At 40.4% G+C, this 15302-nt stretch overlaps 1 protein-coding gene and 1 long non-coding RNA gene across 6 annotated transcripts in view; both read left to right on the forward strand.

The window, feature by feature from the left end:
- Nucleotides 1–15302, forward strand: part of CFDP1 (chromatin remodeling protein CFDP1) — a 138236-nt gene that overhangs the window by 73769 nt on the left and 49165 nt on the right. The gene's annotated exons all lie outside the window — the stretch shown is intronic.
- Nucleotides 10328–15302, forward strand: part of LOC113627064 (uncharacterized) — a 30837-nt gene continuing 25862 nt past the window's right edge. For both annotated transcript variants that reach the window (XR_003435416.1, XR_003435417.1), the window contains exons 1-2: nucleotides 10328–10581; nucleotides 12935–12964. This is a non-coding gene — a long non-coding RNA (uncharacterized LOC113627064). The remainder of the gene's footprint in view (nucleotides 10582–12934; nucleotides 12965–15302) is intronic.

A 15302-nucleotide genomic window follows, 5' to 3' on the forward strand; every position in this document is an offset into this window, starting at 1 on the left:
TTGCAAATAGGTTTGTCTGTACCATTTTTTAAAATTACACATATGTGTTAATATACGATATTTCTTTTTCTCTTTCTGACTTATTTTGCTCTGTATAACAGTCTCTCAGTTCATCCACGTCTCTGCAAATGGCACAATTTCGTTCCTTTTTATGGCTTACTAATATTCCATTGTATATATGTACCACATCTTCTTTATCCATTCCTCTGTTGATGGGCGTTTAGGTTGCTTAATAAGTATATTTACCAACAGATTAGAGTCATGGTGTGATTTTCTCTCTTTAATGTCTGGTTTAATAGAAGATAGCTGGATTCTCAGGTCTGCTGCTCCGTTCAGTCTTTTTTTTTTTTTGACTGTGTTTGGTCTTCATTGCTCTCTGCAGGCTTTCTCTAGTTGCAGCGAGTGGGGGCTACTCTTCGTTGCAGTGTGCTGGCTTCTCATTGCAGTGGCTTCTCTTGTTGCAGAGCACGGGCTCTAGGCACGCAGGCTTCAGTCGTTGTGGCACGTGGGCTCAGTAGTTGTGGCTCACAGGCTCTAGAGCGCAGGCTCAGTAGTTGTGACGCATGGGCTTCATTGCTCTGTGGCATGTGGGATCTTCCCGGACCAGGGCTCAAACCCATGTCCCCTGTATTGGCAGGCGGATTCTAAACCACTGTCCCACCAGGGAAGCCCTGTTCAGTCTGTTTTAATATGTTATTTTGGCTGAATGATATGAAGAAAAGCCAGCCTCATACAGATACGTAGTTGGCAAAGGAAGGCGTATTTTAATAGCTGTTTAGATAATTTTGGATATCATTTTGTGGTACTACAGCAAAATATGAATGATAGTAGTTTTTCTTTAAGAAAGTTTATTACAACTTTTTTTTTGTTATAGCAAAACTGAAGAGTCTAAATACCAATCAATATGTGACTAATGAAATATAGTATATCTACACAATAGAATATAATGCAGCTATTAAACACTGAGATCAGTATGTACTTATGGGGAAAGCCTCTGAAGTACATCATTTAAAAAAATACAGGAGACTAGAAGTAGCAGTTTAATGAGAGGTTAAGCCAGCAGGAGCCTAGCTTCTTGGCTTCAAAGTCCCAATCTGCTACTTCCTAATTATAGAATACTGAGAAGTGTCTTAATTTCTCTGTGCCTCTCCTACTATGCTTTGGATGAACTCTCTAGCTGAGCCTTATTTTTCTGAGATCTTTAACTCTAAATAATGGTCTCAATTCAGTCATTTAAAATGTCCAGAACTCCCACATTCCCAGTACCTACAACAAAAGGAAGAGGGAGAGAAGGTTCTTTTGCCTTCAGTAACTAGGACATCATTGGCGACCTCCACCAGGTGGTTTCATAGGAGGAGTAAGACAGCCCAAATGGCAGTGGGAGAAGGAAGGAGTGAGGGCTGTGGAAGGGGTAGAGCAAGTGAGGTCAGACTTCTGGAGCAGCTACAGAGGGAAAAGCTAAAATAGAGGAAAGAGGTGTATTTAAACAAGTGACGTTGCTGAGGAGGTGGGAAAAGATGGATGGAATTCTCAGCTCAGGGGCGTGCATTAGTTTTGGAATAGAAGCTACGAGAATACACACTTAGAGCCTCCACGTAGGGAAGTGACCTGGAAGTTAAAAGGGTTCCTGCTTGATAGCTCCTATTTACTCCCTACAGGAAAGAGGAGGTGATGTTAGGGACTCAAAGAGTGTGGTGGTGGTTGGGATGGTCTCTGGGAAATGGGAAAGGGGAGTTTCCTAGACAGTCACTCCCTAGGGTTTCTGAGCGCCTTTAAGAGCAAGCAGGTCTGAGTTTGGAAATGATAGGTTTGTGGGATCTGTGTAGCTCTGTGATTTTCCCTGGAAGCCTTAGAAGCAGGGTTGTAGGCATAGAGCATGCCTTCAGGGACATGCTGCAGGCTGTCTCAGAGGAACTCCAACACCAAAAGGGCCAAAGACAACATCAGCCCTTCCTCCTTATTTTGCTGCAGGCATGCTTCATTAGGCAGCGCAATCCATCAAATAAAGAGAATATTTTATATAACTCCCCTCTTGAAAAAGCAGCACCTTGATTTCCCTGTTTAAAAACGTAATACTAAACATCGACTAGCTTAACAAAACACAGCCACTGTGGGTGGCTTTATGCATTAGCACCTAATTCATCAGCACACCAAATTCAAACACTTGAGTGTCTTTATTTAATACATGAAGTTCTCCAGTGGTAGTTTCTTATTTTTTTCCTAAGGTTGATTTGTTTGTTTTGTTTTCTTAATTTATTTTTTTGGCTGCGCTCGGTCTTCATTGCTGAGCGCAGGCTTTCTCTAGTTGCAGCGAGCAGGGGCTACTCATCGTTGAGGTGCACAAGCATCTCATTGTGGTGACTTCTCTTGTGGAGCATGGGCTCTAGGCGCACGGGCTTCAGTAGTTGCAGCATGCGGGCTCTAGAGTGCGGGCTCAGTAGTTGTGGCGCACGGTCTTAGTTGCTCCGCAGCATGTGGGATCTTCCCAGACCAGGGCTCAAACCCATGTCCCCTGCATTGGCAGGTAGACTCTTTTTTTTTTTTTTTAATTTATTTTCGACCGCGTTGGGTCTTCGTTGCTGTGTGCAGACTTTCTCTAGTTGCAGTGAGTGGGGGCTACTCTTCATTGCAGTGCACGGGATTCTCATTGCGGTGGCTTCTCTTGTTGCGGAGCACAGGCTCCAGGCACACGGGCTTCAGTAGTTGTGGCACGCGGGCTCAGTAGTTGTGGCACGCGGGCTCTAGAGCACAGGCTCAGTAGTTTTGGCGCACGGGTTTAGTTGCTCCATGGCACGTGGGATCTTCCCAGACCAGGGCTCAAACCCATGTCCCCTGCACTGGCAGGCAGATTCTTAACCACTGTACCACCAGAGAAGTCCTGGCGGGCGGATTTTTAACCACTGGACCACCAGGGAAGTCCCTCCAATGGTAGTATCTTAAAGTTTAATTGCAATGTGGAATCTGAAAACTGATCAGATTTTGTACTGTTACATTAAAATCTTTGGTCTTGCATTTTGAATGAATTTTTTTTTTTTACCAATATGCATGATTTGTAACACCATGCATTAGTTATTTGGAAAATACTAGTTCACTGGTTTATACAGTTCTAATGTTGACTGATTTCATTAACAAGTTATATTCATTAGTATCACCACCAATCTCATCAGAAAGCCTTTAAGTACCGGGAAGCTGTCCAGCTAACAGTGGTAGATACAAGTTTTCCAGAATTTTAAAGCTCAGAATTATCATTGGCAGCAAATACTGTCAGTTGTTCTCCTTCAAATGACAGACTTCTTTCATTTCTCAGAAATGAGAAGATGTCTGCCAAGTACCCAGGTATGAATAACCATAGTTTATCTGGGAAAGCAGATTTAGCTTGCAACTCAGTTGCACAAATGCTTTTCCTGGAGACCACCACTCTTGGCGGGAGAGCTTTATGCTTACTTCCCATTTCATAAAATAGAATATGAAAAGATATCTATTTAAGAATTAAGATTTAATAAATTAACCTCATTTTTAATAGAATTATATTTCATTACAAATACAATTATAAATATGGTATATACAATATTTACTTCCCTTAATTTTTATTTATTTATTTATTTTTGGCTGCGTTGGGTCTTTGTTCCTACACATGGGCTTTCTCTAGTTGCAGCAAGCAGGGGCTACTCTTTGTTGCAGTGCGTGGGCTTCTCATTGCAGTGGCTTCTCGTTGCAGAACACGGGTTCTAGACACGTGAGCTTCAGTAGTTGCAGGACATGGGCTCTGTAGTTGTGGCACGTGGGCCCTAGAGCACACGGGCTTCAGTAGTTGTGGCGCAAGGGCTCTAGGGTGCATGGGCTTCAGTAGTTGTGGCTCGCAGGCTCTAGAGTTCAGGCTCAGTGTTGTGGCACACAGGCTTAGTTGCTCCGTGGATGTGGGATCTGGACCAGGGATCGAACCTGTGTCCCCTGCATTGGCAGGCGAATTCTTAACCACTGCGCCACCAGGGAAGTCCTCACTTAATTTTTTACTGCTTTGGGTTTTTTAATAAAAGCAAGGGTCTTATTTTAGAATAATTTTATAGTGAATAACCTGAATAGTTTATTTCAGACAAGTTGCTAAAATGATAGAGTTCTCATGTATTTTTCATCCAGCTTCCCCTAATTTTAACATCTTACATGACCATGGAACGTTTGTCAAAATTAATATATCAACAGTGGGACAGAACTCTTAACCAAACTCTAAACTTTATTCCAGTTTTCCCTTGAGTGTCCTTTTGCTATTCCAGGATCCAATCCAGACTATCCCATTGCATTTAGGCAGCAATTTTTTAAATAATACTTTCTCCTTTTCTCTGCCGCATTTAAGGAAATAAATAAACGTAAGATTTATGGAAGAGTTGCAGAGATAGAACAGAGAATACCATGTACCCTCCACCCAGGTTCCCCTAATGTGAGCATCTTGCATAATGACAGTGCGTTTGTCCAAAACTAATAGACCAACAAGGCCGCCATGTTTTTATACCATCATGGAGACACCTCCCCTGCAGATATGTCTTAGATATGGGGGGACCTCCACATCTGTGAGCTTCTCACTCTCATGATTTCAAGCTTGGAGTCAGGCAGACCAGGGCTTTGCACCCCACCACAGCCATGTCCTGGAGTGTGACCGCCCTAATTTCAGCTTCCTCCTCCACAAATGGGCAAATGTAGTGCTCGTGGCAGACTCTCAGCAAACTGCTGCTTTGTTCTTAAGTGAAACTGCCTTTTTTTTTTCTTTTCCTTCCTTCCTTCCTTCCTTCCTTTCTTTTCTTCCTTTTCTTTCTTTTTGTTCTTCCTTCCTTGCTTTCTTTTTTTTGAATTTGATTTATTTTTTATACAGCAGGTTCTTATTAGTTATCTGTTTTATACATATTAGTGTATATATGTTGATCCCAATCTCCCAATTCATCCCACCACCACTACCCCCCTCCCGCCGTTTTCCCCCCTTGGTGTCTATACGATTGTTCTCTACATCAGTGTCTCAGTTTCTGCCCTGCAAACCGGTTTATCTGTACCATTTTTCTAGGTTCCACATATATACGTTAATATACGATATTTGTTTTTCTCTTTCTGACTTACTTCACTCTGTATGACAGTCTCTTCTTTATCCATTCATCTCTTGATGGGCATTTAGGTTGCTTCCATGACCTGGCTATTGTAAATAGTGCTGCAATGAACATTGTGGTACATGACTCTTTGAATTATGGTTTTCTCAAGGGTATATGCCCAGTAGTGGGATTGCTGGGTCATATGATAGTTCTATTTTTAGTTTTTTAAGGAAACTCCATACTGTTCTTCATAGTGGCTGTATCAATTTACATTCCCACCAACAGTGCAAGAGGGTTCCCTTTTCGCCACACCCTCTCCAGCATTTGTTGTTTGTAGATATTCTGATGATGCCCATTCTAACTGGTGTGAGGTGATATACCTCATTGTAGTTTTGATTAGCATTTCTCTAATAATTAGTGATGTTCAGCAGCTTTTCATGTGCTTCTTGGCCATCTGTATGTCTTTTTTGGAGAAATGTCTATTTAGGTCTTCTGCCCATTTTTGGATTGGGTTTTTTTTTTTTTTGCGGTATGCGGGCCTCTCACTGTTGTGGCCTCTCCCACTGCAGAGCACAGGCTCCGGACGTGGATGCGCACGCTCAGCGGCCATGCCTCATGGGCCCAGCCGCTCTGCGGCATGTGGGATCTTCCCAGACCGGGCCACGAACCCGTGTCCCCTGTATCAGCAGGCGGACTCTCAACCACTGCGCCACCAGGGAAGCCCTGTTTGTGTTTTTAATATTGAGCTGCATGAGCTGTTTATATATTTTGGAGGTTAATCCTTTGTCCGTTGATTCATTTGCAAATATTTTTCCCATTCTGAGGGTTGTCTTTCTGTCTTGTTTATGGTTTCCTTTGCTGTGCAAAAGCTTTGAAGTTTCATTAGGTCCCATTTGTTTATTTTTGTTTTTATTTCCATTTCTCTAGGAGGTGGGTCAAAAAGATCTTGCAGTGATTTATGTCAAAGAGTGTTCTTCCTGTGTTTTTCTCTGAGAGTTTTACAGTGTCCGGTCTTACATTTAGGTCTCTAATCCATTTTGAGTTTATTTTTGTGTATGGTGTTAGGGCGTGTTCTAATTTCATTCTTTTACATGTAGCTGTCCAGTTTTCCCAGCACTACTTATTGAAGAGACTGTCTTTTCTCCATTGTATATCCTTGCCTCCTTTCTCATAGATTAGTTGACCATACATGTGTGGGTTTATCTCTCAGTTTTCTATCCTGTTCCATTGATCTATATTTCTGTTTTTATGCCAGTCCTATATTGTCTTGATTACTGTAGCTTTGTAGTATAGTCTGAAGTCTGGGAGGCTGATTCCAACAGCTCTGTTGTTTTCCTTCAATACTGCTTTGGCTATTCGGGGTCTTTTGTGTCTCCATACAAATTTTAAGATTTTTTGTTCTGGTTCTGTAAAAAATGCCACTGGTAATTTGATAGGGATTGCATTGAATCTGTAGATTGCTTTGGGTTATATAGTCATCTTTAGAATATTGATTCTTCCAATCCAAGAACATGTTATATCTCTCCATCTTTTTGTGTCAGCTTTGATTTCTTTCATCAGTGTCATATAGTTTTCTGAGTACACGTCTTTTACCTCCTTAGGTAGGTTTATTTCTGGGTATTTTATTCTTTTTGTTGCAATGGTGAATGGGATTGTGTCCTTAATTTCTCTTTCTTATCTTTTGTTGTTAGTGTATAGGAATGCAAGAGATTTCTGTGCATTAATTTTGTATCCTGCAACTTTACCAAATTCACTGATTAACTCTAGTAGTTTCCTGGTGGCATCTTTAGGATTCTCTATGTATAGTATCATGTCATCTGCAAACAGTGACAGTTTTACTTCTTTTCCAATTTGGATTCCTTTTATTTCTTTTTCTTCTCTGATTGCCATGGCTACGACTTACAAAACTATGTTGAATAATAATGGCAAGAGTAGACATCCTTGTTTTGTTCCTGATCTTAGAAGAAATGCTTTCAGTTTTTCACCATTGAGAATGATGTTTGCTGTGGGTTTGTCATATATGGCCTTTATTATGTTCAGGTAGGTTCCCTCTATTACCACTTTCTGGAGAGTTTTTATCATAAATGGGTGTTGAATTTTGTCAGAAGCTTTTTCTGCATCTATTGAGATGATCCTGTGGTTTTCTTCTTCAATTTGTTAATATGGTGTATCACATTGATTGATTTGCATATATTGAAGAAACCTTGCATCCTTGGGATAGATCCCACTTGATCATGGTGTATGATCCTTTTAATGTGTTGTTTGATTCTGTATGCTAGTGTTTTGTTGAGCATTTTTGTATCTATATTCATCAGTGATATTGGTCTGTAATTTTCTTTTTTTGTTGTATCTTTGTCTTGTTTTGGTATCAGGGTGATGGTGGCCTTGTAATATGAGTTTGGGAGTATTCCGTCCTCTGCAATTTTTTGGAAGAGTTTGAGAAGGATGGGTGTTAGCTCTTCTCTAAATGTTTGATAGAATTCACCTGTGAAGCCATCTGGTCCTGGACTTTGGTTTGTTGGAAGATTTTTTTTTTTTTTTGCACTAAGTGGGCCTCTCATTGTTGTGGCCTCTCCCGCTGTGGAGCACAGGCTCCGGATGCACAGCCTCAGTGGCCAGGGCTCATGGGCCCAGCTGCTCTGTGGCATGTGGGATCCTCCTGGACCGGGGCACGAACCCGTGTCCCCTGCATCGGCAGGCGGACTCTGAACCACTGCGCCACCAGGGAAGCCCTGTTGGAAGATTTTTAATCACAGTTTCAATTTCATTACTTGTGATTGGTCTGTTCATATTTTCTATTTCTTCCTGGTTCAGTCTTGGAAGGTTATACCTGTCTAAGAATTTGTATGTTTCTTCCAGGTTGTCCATTTTAGTGGCATAGAGTTGCTTGTAGTAGTCTCTTAACGATGCTTTGTATTTCTGCGGTGTCTGTTGTAACTTCTCCTTTTCATTTCTAATTTTATCGATTTGAGTCCTCTCACTCTTTTTCTTGGTGAGTCTGGATAAAGGTTTATCAATTTTGTTTATCTTCTCAAAGAACCAGCTTTTAGTTTTATTGATCTTTGCTGTTATTTCCTTTGTTCCTTTTTCATTTATTTCTGATCTGATCTTTATGATTTCTTTCCTTCTGCTAACTTTGGGTTTTGTTTGTTCTTCTTTCTCTAGTTCCTTTAGGTGTAAGGTTAGATTGTTTATTTGAGATTTTTCTTGTTTCTTGAGGTAGGCTTGTATAGCTATAAACTTCCCTCTTAGAACTGCTTTTGCACATCCCATAGGTTTGGGATCGTCATGTTTTCATTGTCATTTGTCTCTAGGTTTTATTTATTTCCTCTTTGATTTCTTCAGTGATATCTTGATTATTTAGTAATGTATTGTTTAGCCTCATGTGTTTTGCGTTTTTTACGTTTTTTTCCCTGTAATTGATTTCTAATCTCATAGTGTTGTGGTCGGAAAAGATGTTTGATATGATTTCAGTTTTCTTAAATTTACTGATGCTTGATTTGTGACCCAAGATGTAATGTATCCTGGAGAATGTTCTGTGTGCAGCTGAGAAAGTGTAATTTGCTGTTTTTGGATGGAATGTCCTATAAATATCAATTAAATCTTATCTGGTCTATTGTGTCATTTAAAGCTTGTGTTTCCTTATTAATTTTCTGTCTGGATGATCTGTCCATTGGTGTAAGTGAGGTGTTAAAATCCCCCACTATTACTGTGTTACTGTCAATTTCCTGTTTTATAGTTGTTAGCAGTTGTTGTATGTATTACTGAGGTGCTCCCGTGTTGGGTGCATATAAATTTAAAATTGTTATATCTTCTTTTTGGATTGATTCCTTGATCATTATGTAGCGTCTTTCCTTGTCTCTTGTAACATTCTTTATTTTAAAGTCTATTTCATCTGATATCAGTATTGCTACTCCAGCTTTCTTTTGATTTCCGTTTGCATGGAATATCTTTTTCCATCCCGTCACTTTCAGTCTGTATGTGTCCCTAGGTCTGAAGTGGGTCTCTTGTAGACAGCATATAGATGGGTCTTGTTTTTGTATCCATTCAGGGAGCCTGTGTCTTTTGTTTGGAGCATTTAATCCATTCACATTGAAGGTAATTATCAATGTGTATGTTCCTATTGCCATTTTCTTAATTGTTATGGGTTTGTTTTTGTAGGCCCTTTTCTTCTCTTGTGTTTCCCACTTAGAGAAGTTCCTTTAGCATTTGTTGTAGAGCTGGTTTGGTGATGGTGAATTCTCTTAGCTTTTGCTTGTCTATAAAGCTTTTGATTTCTCCATTGAATCTGAATGAGATCCTTGCCGGGTAGAGTAATCTTGGTTGTAGTTTCTTCCCTTTCATCATTTTAAGTATATCATGCCACTCCCTTCTGGCTTGTAGAGTTTCTGCTGAGAAATCAGCTGTTAACCTTATGGGAGTTCCCTTGTATGTTATTTGTCATTTTTCCCTTGTTGCTTTCAATAATTTTTCTTTGTCTTTAATTTTTGCGAGTTTGATTTCTTTGTGTCTCAGTGTGTTTCTCCTTGGGTTTATCCTGTATGGGCCTCTCTGTGCTTCTTGTACTTGGGTGGCTATTTCCTTTCCCATGTTAGGGGAGTTTTTGCCTATAATCTTTTCAGATATTTTCTCAGGTCCTTTCTCTCTCTTTTCTCCTTCTGGGACCCCTATAATGTGAATGTTGTTGCATTTAATGTTGTCCCAGAGGTCTCTTAGGCTGTCTTCATTTCTTTTCATTCTTTTCTCTTTATTCTGTTCCGCAGCAGTGAATTCCACCATTCTGTCTTCCAGGTCACTTATCCATTCTTCTGCCTCAGTTATTCTGCTATTGATTCCTTCTAGTGTAATTTTCATTTCAGGTATTGTATTGTTCATCTCTGTTTGTTTGTTCTTTAATTCTTGTAGATCTTTGTTAAACATTTCTTGCATCTTCTCGATCTTTGCCTCCATTCTTTTTCCGAGGTCCTGGATCATCTCACTATCATTATTCTGAATTCTTTTTCTGGAAGGTTGCCTATCTCCACTTCATTTAGTTGTTTTTCTGGGGTTTTATCTTGTTCCTTCATCTGGTACATAGCCCTCTGCCTTTTCATCTTGTCTGTCTTTCTGTGAATGTGGTTTTTGTTCCACAGGCTGCAGGATTGTAGTTCTTTTTGCTTCTGCTGTCTGCCCTCTGGTGGATGAGGCTATCTAAGAGGCTTGTGCAAGCTTCCTGATGGGAGGGACTGGTGGTGGGTAGAGTTGGCTGTTGCTCTGGTGGGCAGAGCTCAGTAAAACTTTATCTACTTGTCTGCTGATGGGTGGGGCTGGGTTACCTCCCTGTTGGTTGTTTGGCCTGAGGCGACCCAACACTGGACCCAACCGGCTCTTTGGTGGAACCAATGCGGACTCTAGGAGGGCTCACGCCAAGGAGTACTTCCCAGAACTTCTGCTGCCAGCCAGTGTCCTTGTACCCACGGTGAGCTGCAGCCACCCCCTACCTCTGCAGGAGACCCTCCAGCACTAGCAGGTAGGTCTGGTTCAGTCTCCTGTGGGGTCACTGCTCCTTTCCCTGGGTCCCGATCCCTCCAAGAGTGGAGTCTGTTTCCCCCAGTCCTCTCGAAGTCCTGCAATCAAATCCCGCTAGCCTTCAAAGTCTGATTCTCTAGGAATTCCTCCTCCCATTGCCTGACCCCCAGGCTGGGAAGCCTGACATGGGGCCCAGAACCTTCACTCCAGTGGGTGGACTTCTGTGGTAAAAGTGTTCTCCAGTTTGTGAGTCACCCACCCAGTGGTCATGGGATTTGATTTTATTGTGATTCCGCCCCCTGTACTGTCTCATTGCGGCTTCTCCTTTGTCTTTGGATGTGGGGTATCATTTTTGTTGAGTTCCATTGTCTTCCTGTTGATGATTGTTCAGCAGTTAGTTGTGATTCCGGTCCTCTTGCAACAGGGCGTGAGCACACATCCTTCTACTCCACCATCTTGAACCAGTCAGTGTCAATATTCCCTTTCCTTCCTTCCTTCCATCCATCCATCCTTCCTGCCTCCCTCCCTCCCTTCCTCCCTTTCTTTCTCACTCTCTCTTTCTCTCTTTCCCTTTTAACTGCCTGGCAGTGAAGAATATTTTTGGCAAAGTGTTGTGCTAGGGATACAGAGAAGGAAGAAAAGGGTATCTGTCCTCAAAGGACTGAAATCCTAGTGGGGAAAGAGAAGTGCCCCTACAACTAACTCTGTAACAAGTTTTTCTTAGTTGTTAATCTGGAGCAGTCATCTCTAGCCCAGTTAAAGAGTGACTTGGCTTGTGTACACCCCTATCTGCTCTTTCATCACAGGTCACCACAGTTGACAGCAGAGCTTCCCCATATTACTCCTCCGTAGGACTGCCTCTTAAAGGCAATAGTTTACTGTTTCTTTGTGGGCCAGTATGCCTTTCCCCAGCTCTAGTAGACATTCTGCCACCCCTCAGGTAGTGGAAGCAGTAACGGCTTTATATCCTGTGTTCCTTCAGCAAGCCTCAGGAGAGGGTGGTAATGATAGTTATCGTTTGGTGAACCCCCACCATGGCTGCTTCATGTATATCGTCTCTAATCCTAGGGAATTGTTTTATTTTACAGATAAAGAAACAGGTTTAGATAGGTTTGTTCATTTGCCCAAAGTAATAAGAGGCAGAAACCAGATTCCCACCCAGGTTTATCTGAGTCCAAAGTCTGAGCTCCTTCCACTCTATCATGATGCTTTTCCAAGGAGATGGAAGTGAAGAAGGAAAGATAAACAAGGGTGGCAAATAGGTTTCCTGACACCTAATAATACTAATCTGGTTATCATATTGCCATGAAGCTCTGTGGAGATTCAGAAGGAAAGAAGGAAAGAAGTGATTGATTACTGATGTCTGCTGTGGTTGCGGGAGGAGGGACCATGGACATGTTGTGAGGTGCCTGTTGTTCCCACAATAGGCAGGAATTTTCCCTTTGTATATTTGCTCTGGCAGTTTTCTAAATGGAGGCTTTCGTTCTGTCTGGACTTTAAATATTCTTTGAGAAACAGGAATTACATGAAGGCTAAGATCCACATTTAACTCTTATACAGTTGGCTCTCCGTATCCACAGGTTCGAAAATATGCAGAAAAAAGATTCCAGAAAGTTCCAATAAACAAAACTTGAATTTGCTTAGGGCCAGCAACTATTTACATAGCATTTACATTGTATTAGGTATTAAGTAATCTAGAGATGATTTAAAGTATTCAGGAGGATGTGTATAGGTATATACATATACTCTGCCATTTTATATAAAGGACTTGATCATCCACGGATTTTGGTATCCAAAGAAGGTCCTGGAACCATTCCCTTATACTGAAGGACAACTGTATATTTAAACAGTTAACGTTTTATATTACTTCATTGGAGACATGATTGGTATAGTTAAGATTCTTTAGAGTGGGTTTTTATGGTAGTTTCTGTGGAAATTCTTCTTTTAGACATAAAAATTAGTTATAGTAGAGGGTATAAGCATTCTACTTCAATTAAAATAGTCTCTTCTGTTCCCAGAAAGAGGCATAGGACAGAGATTCAGTAAAATGATAAAAATCTTCAAAACTGAAAAAAGAAAGAAAGAAAGGTTTAAGAACTTTGTTGGTAAGGAATTTTTAAATTATTATCTCTCTAATAGCATGGTCCATTTTTTTTCTTTTTTTAGCCCAGCTTCAATAATTAACCATTAGTACCCAGTCTTACTTCGTCTGTACCCCTGTCTAGGCTCATCATATTATTTTGAAGCATATCTCAGATATGTGAGTTTACTCATAAATATTATTTTATATATATCTCTAAAATAAAAATATTTACCGATAAATATTTCAATATGTTTCTCTTCTTTTTAAACAGAATCATAATACCATGTCACACCTGAAAAAAGTAAGTGTTTTCATAATATTACCAAATATTCGATCATTGTTTAAATATCCAGTTTGTCTCATATGTTCTAGTTTGTTTGAATCAGGATTCAGTAAGGTTCAGGCATGATAATTGGTTGATGTATCTTTTAGTCCCTTTTATTTTATTTTATTTTTAAAATAAATTTATTTATTTGTTTTTAATTTGTGGCTGCGTTGGGTCTTCATTGCTGTGTGTGGGCTTTCTCTAGTTGCGGCAAGTGGGGGCTGCTTTTTGTTACGGTGCACGGGCTTCTCATTGTGGTGGCTTCTCTTGTTGTGGAGCACAGGCTCTAGGCGTGTGGGCTTCAGTAGTTGTGGCACACGGGCTCAGTAGTTACAGCATGCGGGCTCTAGAGCGCAGACTCAGTAGTTATGGCGCACAGGCTTAGTGGCTCCACGGCATGTGGGATCTTCCCGGACCAGGGCTCAAACCCATGTCCCCTGCATTGGCAGGCAGATTCTTAACCACTGCTCTTCTTAGTCCCTTTTAATCTTTAGGTCTCCATTCCATCTATTTTTCTTATGTTTTTGTTGAAGAAACTAGTTTGTCCTGTAGAGTTTCCCACATCCTATTTTATATTCAAAACTGTATCAGAGTGATGTTGTATTAGGAGACACATAATGTCTGGCTTTCTCTTTTTATGGTGTTATGATCCTAGATCCTAGGTCCATCCACGATTGCAAACTGGAGACTGTTTTAGTCCATTCAGGCTGCTGTGACAGATTACTATACACTGGGTGGCTTATAAACATTTCTGGAGGCTGGGAATCCTAAGACGAAGACTCGGGCAGGTTCAATATCTGGTGAGAACCCGCTTCCTGGCTCATGGACAGATGTCTTCTCACTGTCCTCTCACAATGGAAGAGGTAAGGGAGTTCCCTAGGGCCTCCTTTTTTAAGTATACTAATAATCCCATTTGTGAGGGCTTCACCCTCATGACCTAATCATCTCCCAAAAGCCCCACCTCCAAATACCAACACACTGGGATTGTTTCAGTGTGCATTGGAGAGAGCAGGGAGACAAAGTCAACCTATAGCAGTGACGGTGTCATTCTCTCTTCATTTATTAGCTGTAATACTCATATACATATCAACTCTTCCTCATCTGTTTGGTCCCAATTCATATAGGAAAGACAGGATAAATGCTTGTTTCTTTTTTATGTACCCATTTTCAGTATGAGTTGATTCACTAACATCCTCCAGTTAAATACAAATTAGTATTTTTTATTGTGAACTCATGAATTTAAACATTTGACATTATTTCAAATCAATCAAGAGTATTACAGTCATTACCCTTATTGATTCCCACATTGTTTCATCTGGTCAGTGAGTACTTCTTCAAGTAAGGTCACAAGTCCTTTTGACAATAACCCTAATACTCTTTGATAGCTTCCGGGTTATCTGGTATGACAAAATATCCCAGACTCATTTTGTACATTTGCCACAGACCTGGTGTAGGTTATCTAACCTAGGACCCCTGTTGCCTTTTAGTGGGAAGCATTATTTCAAGACACTAGGGATAAGGAATGTTAGTTGCTAGTGTTACAAAACAAAATTCAGCAGAGTAAATTTGAAGATCTTAATGACTTTATTAAGCAATTCATGAATCAAGCAGCATCCCATCTACCAAATATTGATAGAAAGGTGCTCCTTACAAAATGGAAAGTTTTTATAAGCAGAAAGAGGGTGGAACAAGGAAATTTAAAAACTGGATTTTTTCAGGTAAGGTATACCTTCCTTTAGGGGAAGGCAGGGTATTTTAGGTAGATTACCTCTCTAGTGCTGACTAAGAAATTTCAGACTGGTTGGTTTATAATTCCACTCCTGGGAGAGGTGAAACTGCAGTTACGTTAGTAGTTTTAAGTTTTTATGGGGCTTAGCATAAGTGACTCCATTTTGGGTCTGTTGTTTCTTTTTAGCACTACTGAGTTGGTCGTTGTCCCAAGGACTTTTCAGTACACAAAGAGTTTTGTTTTGTTTTTTATTTTTATTTCCTTTCTGTAAAGGCAGTACTGCTCCGTCTGAAACAAATTTAGGACTCTCGGGTTATCTTAAATCTGAAACTTTTATCTTCTTAAACTGAGAACAAACAGCAGGATTGATAGAATATCACACAAATACCCATTTGCTTTATTTCACAATGTACACATAATAGTCTTAGTACCACCACCAAGTGGGATTAGTACAAATAGTGTAAGTTAGGTTTTTTGTTTTGTTTTTGCAGTTTTTTTTGTCCTTAGGGTATATTTCACTTGAAATGTATAGCTAAATTACTGTGATGTAAAGTCACCTGGAATAGTATTTCTTTTTGTGATGCT

The sequence above is a fragment of the Aethalodelphis obliquidens genome, unplaced genomic scaffold (assembly GCF_003676395.1).
Source record: "Aethalodelphis obliquidens isolate GAN/ISIS:26980383/991018 unplaced genomic scaffold, ASM367639v1 scaffold20, whole genome shotgun sequence".
Lineage (NCBI taxonomy): Eukaryota > Metazoa > Chordata > Mammalia > Artiodactyla > Delphinidae > Aethalodelphis > Aethalodelphis obliquidens.